Source organism: Nothobranchius furzeri, chromosome 18 (genome assembly GCF_043380555.1).
Source record: "Nothobranchius furzeri strain GRZ-AD chromosome 18, NfurGRZ-RIMD1, whole genome shotgun sequence".
Lineage (NCBI taxonomy): Eukaryota > Metazoa > Chordata > Actinopteri > Cyprinodontiformes > Nothobranchiidae > Nothobranchius > Nothobranchius furzeri.
In genome coordinates, this window is record NC_091758.1 from 34782493 (window position 1) to 34807041 (window position 24549).

Here is a 24549-nt window from a genome sequence, read left to right on the forward strand (position 1 = left end):
CTTCGACACACAAGCTGGTTTTTCAATAACCATCAACGCAAAATTACGGTGAAACTTATTTATGTAGGCTCATTTTTATAGGCTGGCTTTCTCCTAAAGCTTTAGGCTTCTGTTTTTTTTATTTATTTTGCTCATAGCTTTCTTTTAAATAATTAATTTAAATGTTCTTTTATCTAAAGTTGATCTCATTGGCATTTTATTGTTCTCACAAACGTCTGTTTTTATTTAGTTTTTAATGTTTTTATGACTTGCTACTTTTATCTTTGTTACTTTTCTTGTCCGGCGCCATGGGCCCCCTTTGAGGGTGGTGGAAAGCGCTATATACATAAGTACATGATTTATGTACTTATCAACTTACTGTGTCTGACTCGTCTTCGCTTCGTCATCTATAATCTTCTGGATCCGAGCCGTAGCGCAACTCAAATGGGCTGCAGTTCCCAAATCTGACCACAGGATGTCATTCTTACATAATATACGTTTAAGAACATTTTAAGATGCTAGCGAATGCCTGGAAAAAAGTATTTGATTACGAAACTTCATCAAAAAGAACAAAACCCTGACAATGAGACACCTTTGTGGTGAAGAAGGAGCCGAGCCAAAAGGAAAAGCTTTCAGGTCCCAATACCAGCAGCTTAGAAGAAGTTCCAGTAACACTTTACAATCAGGGTCCCTTTATTAATTTACTTAGTGCATTATTAACTCATTCATTGCCAGCCGTTTCCTGGTCAGAAAAGCCCTTTGCTGCCAGCGTTTTCAGTTTTTTTTAAGAGTCACAGAACGTTGCGCTCTATGATGTCATCACCAAAACAACCAAAACAGAGGAGACTCATCAGGAAGAATCTGCGCGTTTCGAGCGTTATCCGTTCTTTCATAATCCGTTGTTGAATTGTGATCGGCAGAAGCTTTTCCAGTTCGCGCCTCACTTTTTTTTTTTACAACAACGGCCCAAATCGATCTCCTAACACATGGATTTTCTGCTTCCTGATCACGTGACATGCGACGTACGCGGAAGAAGATTGGCTTTAGAGCTGGGATGTTAGTTCTCACGTTGCGGGGGCTCGTTCCGACGCCCACACAGTAAAAAAAATGCAAATGACGACTTTAGTCGTCAATGGCAGTGAATGCATTAAGCATTAATAGTTTTTAAAGTTGTTAATACTTTAAAAACTATTAAAGTATTAACAACTGCTTAACCATATTATATAATGCATTACTAAGCAGACACCCCCCTGGCCCTTAGTCCTAACCTCACAGTAATAAAGAGACCCTTTGTTTATTAACTCATTCACTGCCAATGACGACCAACGTCGTCATTTGCATTTTTTTTTACTGTGTGGGGCGTCGGAACGAGCCCCCGCATCGTGAGAACAAACATCTCAGCTCTAAAGCCGATCTTCATCCGCATACGTTACATGTCACGTGATCATTAAGCAGAGCATCCATGTGTATGGAGATCGTTTTGGGCCGCTGCAGTAAAAAAAAGTGAGGCGTGGACCGGAAAAGCTTCTGCCGATCACAATTCAACAACGGATTATGAAAGAATGGATAACGCTCGAAACGCGCAGATTCTTCCTGATGTAAGAGGTGAGTCTCCGCTTTGTTTTGGTTGTTTTGGCGTCGACATCATCGTAGCGCGCAACGTTCTGTGACTCTTAAAAAAACAGTAAAAACGGTGAGAAACGCTGGCAGCGAAGGGCTTTACTGATCAGGAAACGGCTGGCAGCGAATGAGTTAATGCTTAATAATGAAGTAAGTAACATTAATAACTGTTACTGTAAAGTGTTATCAAAGCTCCTCTATTCGGTTGTCCGTTTCAGACTTTGAGACCTAGTGAGGAGCTCCATCGTCATGGGTTAGAACTGCTGCTCCTCCTCACCGAATGGAGGTGGTGGTTCAAGCTTCTGTTTAAGTTCCCTCCAGTCACTTTTCCCGTGGAGTTTTCCCTGGCACATCCCATTGGAATGAGATCTTATGGAGATCCCAGAAATCCCTGGAAATCCTCATGAGCCTTGGAATGCCTTGGGAAGATAACAGGGAGCTGAGCCTAAACCTCCTTGAACTAATCATGGATAAGCTACAGTGAACTGGTGGATGAATGGATGGGTTGTTTAATACTTCCAAGAAATACTTTTTAGTCAGAAAAAGTAGAGAAATAAAAAGTGAAAGGTTTTTATTCTTTATGATCCCAGCTTCCAGCTTGTTTTCCATAAGGGAATTCAAGTTTCTGCACTTTGTTCGCTGTCTAAACGGACAGTCTTCATCATGGTAAGTGGCCTTTAGGGAGGTTGTCATGTGTGTCATTAAATGCTGACCAACTGCCCACAGCACGTCATCTCAATGCAACAAGACAGCTGAGACCTCCCTTGCACGTCATTTAGCAAAAGTCATTCAGCAGCAATGATAAGGCCCGCTGCTGGGTGACCAGAATGAATAGTTAACAGTGGCTTCACCCTTATTACAAGGACACACCGCTTACAGAGGATGGTTGATATGTCTGGCACGGCCCCACTTCCAATAGAGACGGGGAAAAGGCTTAATGCTTTCCCCCTGTCTGGATATTAGTTTGTACGGGACACCGACCCGTGAAATGAATACATTTGAGGGATGAAATTTGTTTTATACCCAAAAAAGGAATGGAAGTGCCCGATTTTCTATGTGACTGAGAAACTCCCGACACCAGAGGATAGAGGTAATGTACGTTTAGGATGTGAAGAGCTTGGAGAATAATAATAATGAAAAAAGATATATATGGTTAGAAAAAGAGGAGGAGACAATTGTGGTCAAATAAATTGGCTTTTATTTGATATAACCTCTGTAGGGTTCTACAACCCCTCAAGGCGCTTTATAACACAATCAGTCATTCACCCACCCACCCACCACACACACACACACACACACACACACACACACACACACACACACACACACACACACACACACACACACACACACTCACACGCTGGTGGTGATGAGCTACAATGTAGCCACAGCTGCCCAGCACAGGCACCACTGGTCCCTTAAACCTCCACCAGCAGGAGGCAATGTGGGTGAAGTGTCTTGCCCAAGAACACATCCACCGTGATAGACTGAGCAGGGCTTGAACCTGCAACCTTCATACCTGCATACACCTAACTCCTCTGCCACTGTCACAGTTAAAGGTAGAATAAATTAAAAGTAAATTTAGCTGCAAAGAACTCAACTGAGAGGTTTGTTGTACACATTTGTTTAACTTGGTTTTGAGGTTAGCATCTAATTGGTCTGTGGAGTGATTATTTAGCACATGCTGCTTTGAATCTCTAATTTCTCAAACCGCTTCCAACTTTTCTTTTAAACCCAGAACTAAATCTGTTTTTAAAGACCAAGTTCACTGAGAAACTATTTTTTATTGTTGTTTTTGATCAGCCACTCTACGTTTCATATGCAGGCCGAACGTGAAAATAGTCTTCTAGCCCGATCTCCTGCATTAGCTTCTGAAGCACTCGGATTAGAAAATTCCCACAGATCTACGTCCAACTGAAAGTTAACATTCATGGACTCAGCCATCTTAGCTCGTGACGGGGAAGGCTGTTGTTGGTTTAGCCTCCAGGAGAAAGCAGAGTACATCACGGCTAGTTAAAGCTAACTGTTAGCATTAGCAACGCCACAACCAGGCAGAACTCCATCAGGCTTGTGTTATTTGTAGAGATAAAACATCAATGCTACAAAACAAAGTCACGTTGCTGTTAGCCAATCAGAAGAGAGATGCCCAAATGGCAGGAAATAAGACTCCTAATCCAGTCTGAAGCTCACGTCGTCGCTGGTTTACTTGTGCTTTGTGAAACAGGAGCGCCAGAGCTTTTTTCCCCCTCAGAGGTCGACTCAGAAGACACATTAGAGACCACTTCAAATGTATAAAAATAGTTATGTTGTTCTTTCCACACAAAAAACTGGTTTAAATATTTTTAAATGATTTTTTTCTTTACATATCAATACCAGCAGTTTTAGAAAATAATGCCAATTGCATCTTTTCTTCTTTACAAGACTGATCCATTATCAGAAAAGGTTAGTAAAAAGGAAAATATGTGGCGTTTGATGAAATAAAGTCTCTCAGTGTGGAGATCACAATAGCTCAGGCTTTGACTCAGCTAACATTGACTCTGTTGTAGCCATTTTTTAGCTCGCTAACAGATATTAGTTCTGGTGGCCATATTTGATCAACTTAACTTGAAAGGTGAATGAGTTGTTGGAGTATAACCAATGATTACTTGGTGAGACTTTCTTCTATTTCATAGGATTTTTGTAAACACAAACAGACACAAGCCCACTATTCAGCAATGATATGGATACATTTGAAATGAAAAACATATTTTTATATATTTTGAAGCTTGACACAATCTGATGTTACTAATGCAGCATATGAGTAGGTCTGTCTAGCTCTGGATTTGAGCCTAGAGCATCAAGTTTCTTCCTTTGTCTTGTCTGATAAATAATATTGATGTTATGAATCTAACTTTTTGCTGAAAGGGGGGTGATATTTATTTTTTAAGCGACTCATAAATGATTGCTCTATCTGCTTACGCACTAAGAATCCAGGAAGGCTGGTCGGCTAGCGCTCTTGCCCGCAGCTATAGATCTAGATTGACAGCCCCTCCATCCTGCCTGCCACTGTTAGTCATTGAAGCATTTGGCTTGTTGGCGAGAAGCTCTGCCGAGCGACCTTGAGCCCTGCTGGGGCATAAAGACTCCAGCTAAAAGCCCGTTCACTTGTTGTAGCAAGAATGAGACGGTGCAGTCAGCTGCTCTACAGGAGGGACTGATTGATGGCTAAATGTGCCACATTTCCAAAGTGTATTTCCTGCAAAGCTGGCATGCTTCGATTATGCACATCCGCATAGATGTCGGTTGTTCATATTCCTGCATGTTGACAGGTTATGTAACTTTAATGTGAGTCGTTTAGCATTTACTTTCCCCTTTTTGTTGTAAATATTGTGGTCCTGTTTGTGCTGTGTCACACGTCAGTGCCTGAAATTGCAAAAAGGAGAGGAATCGGAGAAAACAAAACCATATTTGAGCTTTTGTCTGGTGAAAATCAATTTGGAAACGGATATTAATACATTGTCGATAGTTTATTCTGGGTGTCCACTGACCTACAAGGAAGAGAAAATTGGTGTTACTAAATGGAAGAGAGGAAGTAGGAGTCTGCTTGGTGCCATGATGATGAAAGCCTCTGCCTCTCTCCTCTGTTTGTCCCCCCAAAGTCTCCATTACTCTTCATTTGTTGGACTAAACTCTCAATAAGAGAAAAGCCCAGGATCCAGACTCCAGCCCCAGGTTTTAGCTCATGCCACGCTCTTGGAACCAGCAGCAGTGATTGCCTGTTCTCTCTCTCTCTCTCTCTCTCTCTCTCTCTCTCTCTCTCTCTCTCTCTCTCTCTCTCTCTCTCTCTCGCTGCTCCCTCTCCTCCCTGTTTCGCTGTGCGCCGCTTAGCTCTGCTGCAGTGGATCATCCTCACGGTGTGCTCACAGCTCGTCTCAGCGGAGGAGAGGGGACCTGAGCTTATATCTCTATTATTTCCCCACCTTTATTTCCCTCTTTTCAGCCACCGCACTTTTTGACCTTCACCACCATAACATCAGATTATCTGGATAAATGTGAGGGAAAAGTTGTAGGATAGATGAGGCAGCTAAAGAAGTCCTCAGCACCACATCTTTTGCACATGTGACACTGGATGACTGAGATGCTCTTAGATGATTCCTCCTTTTAGAGATGGTGTGAGGTAAGTTTCATTTGACCTGATGTTTTCGTTCTGCGTCTAACGAGGGGAAAGGAGCAGTTTTTACCTAAAGGATGCTTGGATGAGCAGATTTTCTGTTGACAGAAGTTGAGAGCAAACAAGTCCAGCTTAGTGTCATGTGGCACTCGCCTGAATTAGATCTGCAGTACTTTAAAAAATATCAGAGCGTACGCTTTTCATACCACGTTTGCATGTTCCATACACTCTCACCAATGATCCGATTTGAATCGGGCAACAGGGGTTGGTGCTTGCTCTTTTAACGTGTGTTATCTGGAGGAGCGAGGGAATAAAAAGTGAAGAATTATTATTAAGTTTGGTGTTTCTGAGGGAAACCCTGCAGAGAGAGCTGACACTTGTCACCAGAGATGAGAGCTGTGAGATTTAGTGACAGCTCTGTGTAACAAGAGCACTATGCTGTGTGTGTGTGTGTGTGTGTGTGTGTGTGTGTGTGTGTGTGTGTGTGTGTGTGTGTGTGTGTGTGTGTGTGTGTGTGTGTGTGTGTGTGTGTGTGTGTGTGTGTGTGTGTGTGTGTGTTTCATAAAAAGTCCAAGAGGGGCGCTTTGCGTGGGCAGCTTCTGTGTTGGTTTGTGAATGAAGTGCTTTTGTTGTATGAAAACATGAGTGTGTGCACATATTTACACCGTCATGTGTTTGTGTGGGTGAGTGTGTGTGTGTGTGTTTCCGTTTCCCCTTCAATCCTATAAAGTGTTGCTCATCTGTGCTCCCTGTGTGTGAGCACACACACGTCAGCAGCACACACCCTCTTTTGGGAACCACTCGGGCTCAGTGTGGAGCCGTCTCATGGTCGGGTATCGGGGCGGCGCTCTGCACTGACCTCTGCAGCCGAGGTCCTTGCGTCCTGGTCTCCTGGTGTGAATGGGTCTGCTCGGTCCGGCACTGAGCTGCCGTAGTCCATCAGAGGTGATGTTTGTTCTGATTCACTGCTGCACTGCAGACTCTCTCCCACCAAAGGGGTGTTGCTGTAGTCAGCCACAGACAGCAGCAGCTTGACTGGAGGCTCTTCTTATCTGTTTATGCGGTTTGAACAGATGCTCATAATCCAAAGCAACTTTCAGGAGGCTGTGTGGTGTTCCAGTGGGCGAAGAGCCTGTCGCGTGATTATTACCCGGTTCAGTGGTTGTTATCGGGTTGTGTGAACAAACTGGGCTTTACTCTAAACCAACAGGGAACCCCAACCCAGCTCCTCCCAGGATGCAGATTTAAAGGAGCATCCCTCTATGTTCGTCCAACATCCTTTTCATAAAGTGCAACAGTGTATTCGTGGAACACCTTGACACCATGAATTTGCATGAAAAGGACAATTTAGAAGTAGGTTTCCATGTAAAAATGAATAATTGCTACATTAATAATTCCTGAATTTCTTCTGTTTGTAAAAATAGTTTCGATTGAAAAGGACTGATGAGACGACGGCAGCGCAAGTTCGGCTGATCCTAAGGTGGGCTGCTGTTATCTTAATACAGCTCCATTCACCAAATTTAAAAATCAACTATCAGACCAATATTTGCTTATTTGTAAGCATAAATATCAGCAGCAGACAAATGTGATGCTTTCAGTGCATTAGGAGTCAAATCAGATGAGAAGTTCTTGATAATCTTGCCCAACCAGACAAATAATCAGGAAAAAATACAATGTCTAAGGTTGATAATAGGAATGTGTATTTTTGAAATTCTGGTGATACGATACATATCACGATACAGGGGAGATGATACGATATATCACGATATATTGCGATACATTCAGTCAGACGTTACAAGCAATTTTTTTAACTGAATTTCTTGTAAGAATGTTCAATAAACAGTCCAAACTGATACGTAACATGTTTAACATGAGGTCTCTGAACCATGATGGAGGGATTTACATTTCAGTGGTGGAAACAAAATCCGCTGCACACTGCTGCCAACTAGCAGCACCAAACTTTAGATGAGGGTTCAACGTTTTTATGGATGCTTATAATCCGTGAGAGGGAGAAGTAGATGTAGGCCTTAGCAGCATGTGTGTGTGTGTGGGTGTGTGTGTGTGTGTCAGACTACTTTTTTGTTGAATGCAGCTTACTTGAACGGCCTTTTCCAAGAATGAATACAGCACCTTTAACTAAATATTATTGATCAGGGGAAAAGATCTGAAATTAATTTGAAAATTATAAGAAGGAAATATACTAAATTAATTGTTGCATTAATCACCAAGTGTGGAATAACATTTTATGTTATTGCTTGTCAGCGTTTAACATCTGCTTCATGACTGAGGAGAAAAACTGTTTTGTCTTCCTTGTTTTTTGATTTTCTTATGAATTTATTCAGCTGCTTCAGAATTAAACCCCTCGTTTTCTCCCTTTAGCATAGATGTTTATCTTAGCTGTTGTGAAGACGTGCCAGCGGAAACCATTTAGGCTGCACAGCGTCCCAACCCGAGTGGAAAATTCCTCCAAAATGGAGGGTTTTAACAGAAAAGTCTCAGTAGAAAATCGTATCAACGCCGTACGCAAGAGGCTCGCGCTAGTGCAGCACTCCTCTCAGATGAATGATCTACAGACTGGAGCTGTTTCAAGGTATCTGCAGGTCCTTAAAAAGTCTTAAATTTGCTTTTCCAAATTTAAGGCCTTAAAAATCCTTAAAAATAACAAATAATCCTTAAATAGTTTCCAAAGTTCTTAAATTACCAAAGACCCAATAAACAAGATTCTTTTATTCGTCTAAAATTTTCGTGAATTTCTAGTTAGTTCAGCATTTTTTGTGTATGATATTGGCGTAAGCGGAACCGTACACATTCAGTTGGTTGTGAAAGGAGGCTATTTTTAGATGAGCATGCTAGTGGGAGTTTGCGCCATGGGGAATTGCAACATTAATGGTAACTGGATGGCTAATCCCACGTTCATGACGTGGTTAGCACCAGTTCCAGGCAATAGCTGGAAATTATAGCTTAAATTTAATGAAAAAACAAAAACAAAACAAAAAACCAGCTTAAATTTGGTCAAAGTGGCCTTAAAAAGGTCTTAAATAGTCTTAAATTTGGCTCCCTTAAACCTGCAGATACCCTGTGTTTCTATTCCCAGTTCATCTCAACACTTGTTCACTTTTGAAGGGTGAAAAGAAGCTCCGCTGTTGAGAAACTTGGATAAATTTAAACAACTTTTTAGTGGTTCTGTTGAAAATGGTGGTCAAGTTTTCTGAGCTGACTAAAAAATTGGATGCAGCTTCACGGTTTTTGAGCTGGTTTGTTTCCTGGGGTTTGTCGTTGCAGGACACAATCCACACATCCCTCTGATCCAGCAGAGGCAATTCCTTAATGCTATTTTAATTAGCGCATTTGTTCAAAAGGCCTTAAACGAGCAGTGCTACAGTCACACAGTGCTAAAAGTGTTGTGACCCTGTCCTGATGCACAACTCAAACGAAACACCAGATACTGCGATCGTTATCCAACATTAAATCCTGGATTTTTAAATTAAATTCCATCTATCTTTTGCAAATAGACATGTTATAGTCTGAGCTTTTGAGCATGCCAGATCTGCTCCAACAGCACAACAAACCTCAACAAAGCAGCAAATTAAATTCACTTTGCATTGATTTGACCTAATCAGAGTCTGAGTGTGAGCAATGCTATTTGACGGTAATTCCAGGGCCCAAAATGAACTTTTGAAGTTTCTGTTCACTTCAGGAGGAATCGTGAGTCAACAAAAATGAACATTTAGGAGATTTTTAACCAATCCAACACAAGAATTGAGATAATTTTAGAAAGAAACGAGTTGTCATCTCTTGTTTTAGCTTCTTCGCTTACCCAGGTGTGGGTCATGGGAGCAGCAGCCATAGAAAAGTAGCTTACATTGTTCTCTTTCAAGCTACTTCTTCCCGCTCTGGTGGGATAGATGTTGGCGGGCATTGAAACGAGTGAAAATGATCCAGACCAGAATCGCACATGGTGCCTTTTCTAAATGGTGAGACAGTTCTTAAAACCTAGTCTTTGCTAGTAGAAGCTAACCGTTAGCAATAGCAACAACGCAACAGAGCGGAGCATGTTCAGGTGTGTGTTATTTAGAGACAAAACATCAATGTTGCATTTTTATCTAAGAAAGAAGAGCGAACAAAGGCAGCAGAAGAGCTGTGCTGCTCTTAGCCAATCAGAAGCAACATGTCTGCATGTCATTAATATTAATGAGTACCGCTGTCATGTCCCCTCCCACTCTTCCATACCCTCTGCCAGAGGTATGGACTCAAATCACATGGCTTGGACTCGAGTCAGACTCAAGTCATTATTTTAACGACTTCTGACTTGACTTGATAAAATCTATAAAGACTTAGGACTTGTCTCGGACTTGAACACCAAATGACTTGCGACTTGAATCGACTTGCATCTGTTGACTTGATGATGACTTGAGCATATTTCCTGTTTTAGCACAAAAGTGGCTCGACATGAACAAAAATCATAAATCATCCTTCGATCTGGGTTTGATTTACTGCTGAAAGCACTTTGTTTAGAATCAAGTTCAGTTGCACTTCCTGCTGGTTTGAGCAAATAAATGAAGCTTTAAGCCGGGCGTACACTGTGCGACTTTTTCACTTTTTTGAGCCGATTTTCCAGTCGTGCGAGAAGCCACGACATCGGGGCGAGTTTTGCGCCGCGCGGTCGTGTAGTGTACAGGGGGTTACGAGAGGCGATTAACACCACGTGACCAGCCGCCGATCAGCAGTCGTGAGGTCGCAGGGACTTCTGGTGTGTTTAATATTTCGCTCGTCCCTCGTGAGGGTATCGCACTGTTGAAGCGGCGCTGCGAGCAGCTGCGAGCAGCTACGATCCAAAAAGTATCAGAACCGCTCACGGCGCATGCGCGCGCAATCCTGCATCAACGCCGGCCGGTCGCTCGCTATTTCCCTAATACACGCTGTTCGTTTTTGTTTCTACACGTTTTTTTTTACTCACAAAGATTGTCAAGAAAGCGTGATTGTCGTGTTCATGTCAAATTAAACTGATCACAAAACACAGATTCACTTTCTTTATTTCGTTTTCCTCATCCAACCCCCATAAATCCCTGTGTGTCCTCCTGCAGCACTCCCGAAGGACAACAGACAAGACAAAAAAGTCTGACGTGTTGAGTAAAAACTGCTATTTTTAGCACATTTTTAGGGCCGACGTGTTGCTACCAGACGGACAGTGTGAGCAGTCAGGTCGCATGCGAGAACTGGGTCGTACAGTGTGAGCACACGACTCGTGAGATCTGCTCTGCGAGGAAGTCGTACAGTTTGAGCTGAAGCTGAACGCTGCGAGTGAAAAAGTCGCACAGTGTACGCCCGGCTTTAATTCTGGAATATCTTTATTATCAATGTCATTAAATTGATCTTGGACAGAAGACTTGAAAATAACTTAAATTGAAAGTTAAGGACTTGGACTTCCACATCCTTGACTTTGGACTCGACTTGGACTTGTTCGACTTGGACTTGACCCGAGGCTTGACTGGAAACACTTGTGACTTACTTGTGACTTGCAAAGCAGTGACTTGGTCACACCTCTGCTCTCTGCTCCCAGCGCCAGAGCTTCTTTCCCACAGAAAACGACTCACGAGACATTTGTTCACACTAGAGACCACAGAAACGTCCTTTTCCCTGAAGGATAATGTCTCGCCCGCTTGTTTCACTGTGGATTCATTGACTTCCTCATTAAACAAGAGCTTTAAAGGCTGATTTAACTAAAACCATCATAGTTTTATGTTATGTGGTTTGGACAGTATTAAATCTGGATGTCTCTGCTTCAGTGGCACACACATATCTTCATATCACCACATTTATAATATCCAGTTCTTCAGTGGATGGAATCAGAGTAGAACTGGGACAGCTGTTTTTTCCATTAAAGATAATGCAGCCGCTCACTGTTAAAGCCACGTTAAACGTTTTCTGAGTGGCGGCGATTTCCTCGGACAAACTGCTCTGATGCTATATCTGTCCGATGCACTGTACCAAAGCCAGTGTTTGCCCGATGAAGGCTGTGAAATGGACAAATTAGCAGTTTAAAGATTGCACAGACGGACGAGCCCATTGTTTCTTTTCTTGGCTGCTCGCTTTGGATATGTGGGACATAACGGCTTTAGAGCGATGGCCGCAGAAGCGCCAACGCTCCAACTTGAAAACAATAATAAAAAAACGTCTGCTGAAGACGGATCACCGTGTTCCGTTTTTGACTTGACATGTGGAATATTCAATATCATTTCTACATTTGCTGATTAAATAGAAAAAAGCAGAAAATGTTAATGTGCAGAGATTTAGGATGTACGTATTTAAAACTAAGCAAATCAAAAAAGAGATTTTTGCATTCGATGCTGAGCCGATTCTTTTCCAAGACATGAATTCAGGTGTGTTTGCCTCTGCTTTATATTCACGATGCTCAGATTTCATGCTTTGCAGACTCTTGCTGATTTACTCAGCTTAAGAAAACGCATTGTTCCAGTTCAGCAGCGACTGAAACGAGAGGGAGAGAAGCGCCTTAAGGAGGTGGTTACGTACATTCTGTCTTTATTGTGTGCAGCTGCAGGAGCTTTAATGCTTAAAATGTGTTTGACATTGAAAATAGATCGTAGTTTTAGTCTCTTATATAAAAAAGCATCTTGTTTAACGTCCTTGACTCATTTAAGTCACTTGTGATTTTCACTGAGGAGCTGTTTTTGCAAACGATCAGCCTCTAATGTGTTTGCTGAATGTTTGCACCAGGCTGATCAACTATTAGTTCACGATCTGTTTGCTAGTGTAATAGTTTTGACTTCAAACTGTGCCCGGCTGACTCTTCCAACCCCCTTGTTTTGGAGAGCGCACACACAAACAGCATCTACCAGCAGCAAGCGTGCTGGGTGTCGCCGAGGCTCTGAACAGCTGCCTCTTCAGAGGGAGCGTTACCTCCTGATGGGGATCTTGAACTGAACCCAAAACAAGAGAAGAAAGCTGTGCCTTCTTCTTGAACTGCAGCATCTCTCTCTGTCACTCTCGCTTTACCACGCCCCCCCCCCCCCTTCTCTTCTCTCACAAGTCAGTGAGCTGCAATGCATCCTCAGCCACTGACAAAGATCAACATCTGAGCAACAGGTACGGCACTAAATCCACACGACCCATGCAGTGAAACAGAACAAGCTCTTTGCTACTTGAAAGCATCATTTGGAGCAGCCTCTTAAAAGTTACACTCGACTAAGCTGCTGTAGCTGCGGCGCTATCCAGTTTCCCGCCACCAGCGGTTTGCTGACACACCTTAATCCCTTTGGTGAGAAGTCAGTGGATGATGAAACTCTGGATGGTCTGGCGGCGGCTCCTCTTAGTTCTGAGCCAGTGAGGATATCTGTGTGGAAATCATCTGCAGCAGCTATGCAAATTCTTTTTGGATGCATAATGTTGATATGCAAAAATATGTTTTATTTAATTTATTACATACACCCACTGGCCAGTTTATAAGGTACACATGTTCAATTGTTTATTCAAAGAGTCAGGTCAGAACTTGGTGTCAACGTTAAAGACCAAGTTCACTTATTTTCCCCAGCACATCTGCAGTGGTCTAGTATAAATTAATGTCTTGTGAGTTGATCTCCATGAGGAAAAGCTCTGGTGATCCTGTTTCAGGAAGTAGAAGTTAGCTAGAGCATAGGGGAGCAGAAGACGGAGGGATTTGGAGTCTTTTTGCGTGATATTCGGTCAGCTCGTTTCTGATTCGCCGACAGCAACGTGACTCTTCTGCTGCCTCTGTTTGCTGTATCTCTGCTAATAACACAAGCCTGAAGGAGTTCTGCTGTGTTGAGCCTCTAGCCAGGTGGGTGGAATGTTACTGCAACTGAGCAAAGACTCTGTAGCAGTCCAGTCATAACACTGTATAGGTTTGGTGGGCCAATCACAGCATTCGATCGGCGTGATGTTACTGAACAAACAAAGATGGCGACAGCACATTTGAAACAGCTTTGGACTATTTGACTTAGGCTTTTCTTTGACTCAAGAGCAGATAGAGGTACTTTAGTGTTTCTGGGAATCAGGATGTATTTGCATCTTCTTTGACGAAATATGGTGGACTGCCTTGTTGACTGTCATGCAGCGTGAGTACGTCACGTTGTTTGTTGTCCAATGGCATGCAAGGGCCAGTTGGAAAGACAACCGTAGATCCCGCCCCACGACTGAGATCTGTTAATAGATTGTGGCCAGACTATATGTTCACATCTATGGGATGGCTTGCCAGGCTAATTCTGATGGGATTTTAAAGCAGAAACATTTTTCTCTCATCAATTAGACTTTTTGTTGACTAAAATATTAACTTGGAGTTCCAGGAAACCCTGATTCTGTACTTTTGTGAGTTATTACTTCCACTTAAACATCAATGTTTTACAAATGGAAAAAAGTGGAACATTGGGCAGGGGCAACATTGAGGCTTATTGCATTTTTTTTTGCTTGGGTTTTAAAAATCCTGTGTTTGTTTGACACACATCGCAGGGCCCTGCTCCCTTAGTTGCCATGGAGACACCATTAGGCAGTGGTGCCGCAACGGTTTTTGTATTTCTTTGCAAAGCCCCACGCCAAGCCACGCTGCTAGTTGGGGACTCGCCCGTGCCAACTGTGGGCAGAGATGCCGATGTGCATGTTTCGGTGACGGAGAGCGAAACGGATTTAAAGCATCAAGAAATCAGGGGGAAAGAATGACATGGAGAGGAGTTAGTGATGAATATGTGTGGGACACACACACACACACACACACACACACACACACACACACATACACACACACATACACACACACACACACACACACACACACACACACGTCCTCCAGCAGAGATAACTAGAGTACGCACAAGCGAGTGAGCAGGAAGAGTGTGTGGGTGGAGGGATGCCGCAACAGTGCAGCTTATTCTGCCTCCAGTTTGATCTCGGCACATCTCTCACCGGAGTTCTCGCTGCATTACTTCACACAGACCGATACCAAACAGACTCGCTCTCATTAGCTGGAGGCATGACATCCTGATAATGACACCGATGATTCAGAAATCTATTTAAAGTATTTGGATTTGACGTCTGAGAGGAGTAGATGTTGCAGGCGTCATGGAAAAGAGAAACGTACAAATGTGCTGATTGTTTATTTTTAAAAAAGGAAATAAACCTGATTTCATCATTTGGAAAAGGACATTTGAATAATTTGAGTGGTTGTTGCTTTCAAACAGTAGATGTCACAGTTGGACACTGTTTACATTCAATTGAAGGTAAAACAAAAATCTCCCTAATCACAGCCTGACGATTTTAGAACATAAAGCTGGAGCAGATTTGGATGAGCGTTCCTGGCGATCCAATTTCCATGTTCATAACTCTGCCTCGGGCGGAACAGGGACACCCAGATCCGCGGCAGATACTCGTATCATTTCTGATGTGAGGTGGTCGCGCTCTGCTCCCTGCAGAGGAGCCACCAAAGCAGACGGGTCAAAGGTGGAACTAGACTGTCTTGGAGGAAAGTGAGTCATCATCACTAAGATTTCAGATTTAAAGGGACACCAAGTGAAGCAGAGATGAATGAAGAGTGAGTGTTTGCATCTACGAGGCGTAAGCTCAGGTCAGGAGGGAGGTCTTGTCTTGGATACGGATCCCTGAACACGGTTTTGTTTGCATTTCCAGCTGCAGCAGCTGTTTTAGACTTTGAGCTGGGCATTCAACCACTTCACCCCCTTTTTCTTTCGGACTTAGCTCATAAAAAAGCACAAATTTCTCATTTATTTTCTGATTCTGCTGTCCTTTTCTGCAGCACAGGCACAACGTCTCTATGTAGAATAAGAAGCCACATCGTAAAAGTCTTAGTTGTCATCTTTCTCCGTGGATACAGAAATCTAATACAATTGCATGCTGGAGTTGCAGTTGCTTTTTACTTCATTTAAAAAGACTAATTTATTACTTAACGTGATAAAATGGAAAGAAACAAAAATCTTTTTATCCATGCCGGCTGCAGGAGTTGTGCTTCCCCCACAATTCCCCGATTTCTTTTGTCTCTGCACATCTGTGCCTTTTGCTGAGGACTGAAGCTGAGTTGGAGGAATTTAAAAATGCATTAATGTGAAAGCCCTACTTAATGTCAGCCTCAATGTTAAATCTGAATAAGTACTTAGCAATTCCTGAAGCTAGACAGATGGTTTCTAGTCAGGAGTGCACAGGTCCCTGAGATTAATTTGCATTTTTGTAAATGAGTGCAATAAAAGTCACAACAGGGCAGACATTATCAGTCAACATTAGACATTTATTTCACTTAAATCTACATTTTTTTAACCGTCGTGCATTGTTTTAATTGTATTAATTTTTGTGCACAAAAAATGCTGAAACAAAATAAGTCCCCAATGTTTTCATAGAATTTTATCCTTGGCTTCAGTCCTCACAAAATATGATGAATATGTGTGTGTTTCTGAGATTTAACCCCTTTATTGTCAGATTTATGATCAAAACTAGAACTGTGAAAAAATGTAACAAAATAATCAAAAATATTTTGTGTGTTATTACCTGATGATTTGTTTTAGGGGTGAATTGTAGCTGCTTTGGAGTGTCACGAATGGGCATAAAAATTATTTTTGCTCACTTTGTAGTTTTTGTGTAATGTGATATTTTCTCAAAAAGTCACATTTTTAGTGTTTGTGTCCAAAAAATGCTGAAACAAAACTTCCTTATATAATATTTAAAGGAACTTTATGGACTTTTGAATTTTTATGCTCGTGATTGCCCCCTCAGGCCAAAAGCGTAACGGCAGCTTCAATAGTAGGCTCGTGCACGAGGCGAGCATGCTGTACGTGCACACTCCTTAACGAAAATAACAGCTGAGACAGTACTGTGTGTGTGCAGGGCCGGCTCTGGGTAATTTGGTGCCCAAGGCGAGAGTGCCCATTTGCCCCCCCCCCCCCCCCCCCCCCCCGCCTCTCACCCAAACCCAAGTCCACACATTGGAAAAAGCAACTCCACAGTTATTCCTTAGTTACTAATTTTTTATTTTAAATATTCACACAGCAATTCTTTAAAGTCAACAGCCTGAAGAATAAATGTAAGCTTGAAAGATGAGTAACCTGGGAATATTACAATAACCGAAAACTCAAAATGTTGTGCAAATGTCATTGGGGGGATGCAAAATCAAAAGCAACATTAAACTGTGCAATCAAAAGCAAAACTCAAATATCAAAGTGTCATCATAAAGAAAGTTCTACTTTCCATTTTGTTCAACTGCTGTGGCCAGTCAGCAGGATCCATGGGGCCAGCAGCTCCTACATGTTCACAGACATCTGTTGAAGCTGATGATGGTGTCTCTTCAGACTGTTGGATTGGAGCGCTGAGTCTGCTGGTGTTGTGTTCTTCTTCTGTGAGAAAATAAACACACACACACACACAAAGCAACTTAACCCTCTGATGCATGAATTAAGAACAGTGCCACTTTCACATTCAATATTCCTCGGTCATGTGCAGTGATGCTTTTCACTATTTTTAATATTACTGGACTTTTTATTTGATTGATCTTTTTTAATCTGTTCTATGAAAACATGAATAAAATGATCAAAAACAGGTGGAAGTGGGGAATATTTGAAAAAACGTATGTCTCACTCTCAGGTGCTCTTCAGCATCAAATAAATTGTAGAATATGAGGAAGAAGAACCGGTGATCTGAGGCACTCTGAGGATTTCATTTATTAAACAAGGAAACACCGACGCGTTTCGGTACCACCTTCTTCAGGGCATAAACCTTTATACCTTGAAGATGACTCACTAATGTCACAAAAACTAACGTCCATCCTTTTTTACAAATTTACAGCCTAACTGACAATAACATCTTAAGGAGACAATTTCAGATGTGCATGTTGAGATTATTTAATATTCTCAATGCTAAATCAATGCTGCACTGATTGTGCCAAAAACAAGTGTCTGGTGTGGATTTAAATAAATTAATTTTGCATATCGATATATGTGATAAGCCGTTTAATTTGAAAAAGTCTGTTTCTACTGCTGATTACAAATAGCCTAACAACTAACTTACTCACCTGGTTCTAGATGCTGAGATTGTTGCCCAGTAAATGTTCTGCTGCTGCGTGATGCCTGGATGAAGACGCTGCAGCGTAAACAAGAAAGAGACGGCATAAGATGTCATGCTGGGTTTAGGCAGTTCTCACTCCCCGCCGGACCCGGCGGCAGCGGGGGAGTCCCCGCCACGGCCGCGGCGGTGCCGCCCGCCCAATGTGTCGGACAAAGTTGAAAATTTGCTACACCCACACCTGACGTTCTTCTGATATACAAATATTAAATTAATATTGTATGCGTACTTAAAACTTGAAACAACGTTCATAAAAGGCTGCAATCAAGCTCCAAAAACCAGTAAACAATCTTACATTCTTCATCATCACAGTGAGACTCAACATTATCTCACTGCATCTGGACACGACGATTCCAAAGTAAAATGAATGGGTTAAAGTTACAGATACTGTATTGTGTGTGTAAACAGCTAGCAAGGGTACGTCTGTGGACCGTGCGTGGCAGGAGAGGCAATTAGCTACAATGCTAACGCAAAAAGTTCCTTTGCAAAACTTATAAAGTCTACATACCTCTGCTTTGGGCCCGTTTATATTCTTCTTCCTTCCTTCGCTTTCGGAATGCTGATCCCGATGGCTTAGGCGTTCTTTTCCTCGTAAAATATCAAACGTTTAAACGTGACGACAACAGGATGTCCTTCACAGTGCCACCCACACACGTAACTATGGCAACCTTAACGGTCAAATGCTTCGGAGCGGTGGCTCAAGCGGGAGCCGGCGGGAGCTCGAAATGCAGCCAGATCATTAGAATTTAAATATTGATGTTTTAATTTCATGTCATTTCAAAGGGGAATTTTGAGTATGCAGAGAGTGCATTTCATATTACAAACATGAATTTAATAAACTTTTTTTTTTTTTGAAATTTTGCGCCCTATCCATCAGATGGCGCCCCAGGCGGCCGCCTGTGTCGCCTGTCGACAAAGCCGGCCCTGTGTGTGTGTGTGTGTGTGTGTGTGTGTGTGTGTGTGTGTGTGTGTGTGTGTGTGTGTGTGTGTGTGTGTGTGTGTGTGTGTGTGTGTGTGTGGACAGGAGAACGCACAGCTAATTATTTAAATAATTTGGTTCTGTACCTTTCTCTTCAGCACAGCCGACAAAGGTTTAAGATGGGTCAGTCCTCCTGCATGCTCAGATCATTCCCTTCCCTTGCTTGAAAAATTGTTCCAAAATGAAAGTTGAACCCACATCTTTTTTATCTGTGATTCAATGCCGTTCGGCGCGTCTCAAATAAAAATTTGGGGGTCTTACTGTAAAAAAAATATACAATTAATTTCAAAAAGAAACTCTAAATGAACTATGTTCACATGCAGAATCAAACCCAGGTCTTCTGCATGAGAGTCAGACATCTTACGAGGTGAGCTACACTCTAGTAACATTCACAGTATCTGTAACTTTTATATCCTTGATACCAGCTGAAATAACGTCAAACCAAAGAACAGTTCGGAGCGAAAATGGCTATTTTGTTGCTAATTTGCAGGAAATATCTAGAGGAAAGTAGCTAAGGGTCCTCAGGAATGTAGCTAGGTTCATCACTAGGCGTTAGGAACAGCGACAAAGTCGCTGAGTTGGCACTGCCTCTCTCTCTGCTGCTAAAGCTACGGATAGCAAATGCTACGGGCGATGCCTGAGCGTGAACGCGCATGAAGCAGCTGCTCGACCCGAGCATCTCTCTTTTTCTGTGATTTTACAGAAAAACAGGCAATCACAGTAAAAATGCCAGGAATCATTCTACAGGACCAGGGCATGAGAATGTATGAAGAAGAAATTTATTATGTTTTGGCTGTCAAACTTCCTTATGGTCCCTTTAAATTAAATCAAGATTAATTTTAATATAAAATAAGATCTAATTTAACAAAAATAAGTTCCTACATTGATCAAAATGTCCGGTTTTTCATCCAGGAGCAGGGATCGAGTCAGGGGGGCTAGATATCTTCCTGGGAAAGATCCAGTTTCTGCATATATTACAATATTTATGGACTCCCAGCGTAGCGGGATTCTGGTGAGCGGAGAGGACGCAGAGGGCTGATCGTTGGCGCGCCCGCTGCGTCCGGCGCACCACAACATTATTATTAACACATGATCGTTCATATCTGTTCATATCCTCTGGTGTTGTCTTTTAATTGTTTCTGACGTGCTCCACTCATCGTGTGCTGCGGTGACTCCACCTCACCGACGCAGCATCGAAACGCGCTCTCCGCTTTGCGGTCAGGAGATTCCTTTGATCTGCTCAAAAGTAACTGATGAGGTGAAAAAGTAAGAATCCAGGCAGCCGTTTTTCTGGAGAGTTTAGAGGAGATGCAGGAAGATGAGAGACAGACAGGACAGGAAATAGTTAAATAAAAACAAGAAAACAAAACAAAGTGTTTGAAAGTAAAATGTAGGTAGATTTATCTCCACTACATGTTTTATAAAACAATAAGTTATACACGTCATATTTACACATCTGATACAATTCAGATCACCTTCAAAACTCGGTCACACACCCAGGGCCGTTTCAAGGCATTTTGGGGGCCAAGGCAAACCCGGAAACCCCCCCCCCCCCCCAACCCCAACCCGTACATCATAGACATGCCACCATTACATTGTTAGCAGCAGAAATTAAATGTTATTACCATTTCCATTACAAATGAATGTTAATGAAATGCATTATATTTTACTGGATATATTTATGTGTTATTTTGACTAAGATGAGTGTTATTAATACAAACCTAAAATGTTACTGAAATGTAGGTCAAATATTTTAAAATATTTTTAACTATAAATATGGGAAAAAGGGAACTAAACAACCAATCTAATGCATGTTGTTGAGTCTTTTGTAATATTTTGCCTTTAAAAAAGTGAGGCAGTTGAATTACAGTATAGTATAATAGTATAATAGTAGTATAAGTATGCATGTGCTGGCGCATGGTCAGGATGGCACTACCTCTGCCTCAATTTGAGCCAGGAAAAACCCTGATTATGTTAAATATATTATGTTAAATATATTTTTTATTATTGTTATTTTTGGTAGTACCCCTCCAAAATACACATCCTGTGAAAAAATTAGATAGACTGCATTAGCATAGCCAAAACTATTCACAAAAACACATCTGTCTGTACAAAAAATGCCCTAGGAGTGCATAATGGTTAAATAAAAATGAACTAAAGTTAACATTACATCAGAAGATTCACATGTGCTGACCTAAAATCTAAAGACTCTAAGACTCTCTTTTTAATCACTTTTTACAGACTAATTGAGAGCGAAATGGTCCATAAAGTGATCAAATGCTCTCATTCATTCATGTTAACATTCATGAGTCACTCTTGCTGCCGTCTCCTTCTGTTGTTCACCACCTTACAAAGTCAGCCATCACAGAAAAGCTATTCCACCCACTCCCCCATCAGCTGCCTGTACCAGCTGCAGATACATCATCTGTGTGACATGTCCATGACTCCGCAGAGCATCAATCCAGTGACCGCAGCGTGCAGGCGTGGTTCCAAATGGAGAATAATAACCCAGCTGAATTAAAGTGACTTTAATTCATTCCTTATGTTATGAATTCTCAAAGGGACGCTACGTCTTCGAGGTATGGTGGAAAAGGACTTCTTTAAAAGTGTCAGAAGTAGGAGGACTTGCAGAGAGAGAGAGATAGACCGAGGCGCATTTTAAATGCTGTAAAATGCAACGCCGTCCCTCTGCTCGTTAGAAACACGTGCAGCACAAACAATTTTCACATTAACACCTCCTCTGTTTGAGCTCCAGAGAAATGTGACGCCGCTGGGATGATGTGTTGGCTACCTGACACTTTCCAGAATTTTAGTGAGCACCAGATAAACTCATCTTCAACTGGTCCCCCCTGCCCACAGCTGATCTGCTGCAGGTCGAGCCAAAGACCTGCTGACTCGTAAGAGACTAGGTCATTAGGCCAGGTGGTGGTGCTGTGAGACCTGCTGTGCAGCACATGTTCAGCATTATCACCTACAGACACAACGATAGATTAGAAAACGATTATCATGAAGTTCAATCAGGACTCTTTGAGGAAGCAGTAGGAACGGTCTCTGTTTTAAGGATTAGTTCATCTTAATCTCAGACGTGCGATTGGTATTTCATCGTTACGTCCCTAGAAGGCTGGAGCCATTAACATATAATCAGGGCAGGTTTTTAGTGAAATGAATGAAAGTGGGATCCATGATGCCAGAGAGTAAACCCAATCTGTTTGTTACAATGAGGGATATGAAAGAACAGATGCACCGCACAGATGGACAGTGGTCTTTTCTTTTTCATTCTCCCTCTTTTTTTTCCCATCAGCATTCATAGGAAGCCAAATCTCAACGTGTCCATGGAGCTTCCACAAGACTTGTGATCTCCAGAGCAATTTAAAGCCAATTCCATCTCTTTCTACAATTCACAGCCATTGTTTTGGGACTTGAAGTCAACCGTTTCAGGTTATAACACATGCTGCTAAGAATTAGCACACAATCGTGAGGAGTTCAAGTGCTTTTATTTAGTTGGCAGATCTCTCAAAAGACATCAATCTTGATTTTCTTAACGAATAGAAGGGAAACGAGATTGGATTTCATTAGCATGTGCCAGTCTGAATAATTTGACTTTCTGTGAGGTTATGATCTCATCACCAGGATGTCATTTCACTCTGTCGATCCGTCCTTTCACCCTAAATGGTTAGCTAGAGGGTCATAAAGTGCATCGTTTCTGCACCATCAAGGGTACAGTGTAATTAATTCTTTATCCATTTTCTTGTCTTTTGTCATTTTTAGCAGTTCTTCATGTTTCACACACTGATGGACGTTGAACTGATTGAAACTGGAACGTTGTTAAAGTTTTACATCTTTTAATGGATCTTGGAGGTTAGGGCCATATCGAGACATTTTACGAAGGCTTTTAGGAATTTGACCCCATCAAACCTTTCACCAAGAGTGCAAACAGAGTTGCATTATCACCTGCTGCTAAGAGCTAAGAAGTTGGGGATAATGTTTTTACTTGTGGGTTTTTGTCTGTATTGTATTTAACGGAGTTGAATGAAACTGTTCCCAGTTTCAGTCTAGGCCACACCGTCCTGCATCTAATCAACACGATTCCTTCACAATAGAGGCTAATGACTCTTAAGGAGGAAGGGGGAGGGATATTCATAGGTAGTTTCAGCTCATTAAAGGGACTTTAGGGACTTTAGAATTTTTATGCTCGCGATTGCCCCCTCAGGCCAAAAGCGTAATGGCAGCTTCAATAGTAGGCTCATGCACGAGGCGCGCATGCTGTACGTGCACACTCCTTAACGAAAATAACAGCTTTCTTTGCTCTAAATCTCTTACATAAAGTAATCTCAGCAGTTTTATTCTTGATATTATCAGTACCTTCCAGAATGAACTGTTTCAGGCCTCTGTCACTTTAAGAGAACAAGCTGGAGCTGGCCACGCCCACCCATCTCCTGCTCAGACTGCTGTAAGCTGAGAAGCTCACATGTTTGGGAATGGCTCAAAGTGAAGCCGCTGCTCCTGCAGCCTGGAGAAGTGAGAGGCAGTTCTGTGCTAATTTCTCTATTTGTGATGTCACAAATGGGGACTTTTCAAATGGCTTGTTTTAGGTACATAACACTTAAAAACAAACACCGACCGAAAACTGATGTGTGTTTTTATTCCACATTTGGAGTGTTTGTAGAGGCGGTGGATAATATTCCTCCCTACAAAATGTAAAAAAATTCTTTAATGGTTTTTTTCATTCTTCAAAGTAGGTCCAAATGGGTTTATTAGTATTAGAAAGTGTCCCTCTTCATCAACAGCACACTGGAAATGTGAAATAGAACATTTTACTAGTGCAAAACACTTTTGACCTTGCTGTTTTAAAGTCAACTGAATGCAAAATGGCCCCCATGTTGACTCTGACAAAGAAATTTCAGCGTTACTGACACTGATCTAAAATATTAGCTGTAGTGGTAATACCTCTGTCATATCTCAAAATAATGTCGATCTGACGTTAAACATCCATCATGGAAGGTGGGTTATACGTCTTCCACCAAGAAATTCTAGGCTTTTAATTTGTGAAGGTTTTAACAAAGCCACATAAAACATGTCGGGGTTGGGTTAAATTGATTTTAATCTTTTTTAAGCTGTACCTCTTTTCTTTTAAAAGCAAATGAAACACACACACACACACACACACAAACACGCACACCTGCACTTCCCTTTCTAACGCTACATATTATTTGTGTCATAGGCATTTGTTTTATTCATGGTTAAGTCCTCCTTTGAACACCATTCTGTTCATTGGTTAAAAACCATCCCTGGCGGTATTAAAATCCCACAAAACAGAAATTAATTTCCTATCACACACACACACACACACACACACGCCACTAAATGTTCCATCACTCCCGTGCCGCTGTTGCGGCTCCTGCCAGGCCGATTAGGTCCGCAGCCTCGGAGCCATTACAGCATTGATTGGGATCATATTTTGTTGCATGGGCGGCAGATGCTGATCGACAAGCAAACTCCAAGCCATGCTCCCCATATGGGAGTGGATGTGGCTGCCATTAATTAAACGACTGTGGGCTAGAAACTGCCAGTGGATGATGGCTTTTATTTAAGGAGCGTGAATCATTAGCTTTGAGGGGGAAAATGCAAATGATGCCCAAGTGAGGCGCTGTTGGAGTGTTCCCGGGTGGGATGGAGTTACTCTGTCTTCATGATTTAGTCTAAAAATCGTCACATCTGTTTTTTACGACCA

The 24549-nt window shown here is 42.0% G+C and overlaps 1 protein-coding gene across 10 annotated transcripts in view; it reads left to right on the plus strand.

The window, feature by feature from the left end:
- The window catches only part of dlgap2a (discs, large (Drosophila) homolog-associated protein 2a), a 212281-nt gene that overhangs the window by 51658 nt on the left and 136074 nt on the right, over positions 1-24549 (plus strand). The window contains exon 1 of one of the 10 annotated variants that reach the window (XM_054742142.2): positions 5422-5755. The exons of the other annotated variants lie outside the window; for them this stretch is intronic. The gene's annotated coding sequence lies outside the window, so the exon portion shown is untranslated. Of the gene's footprint in view, positions 1-5421; positions 5756-24549 lie in introns of those variants that run through there. 10 annotated transcript variants of the gene reach the window in all.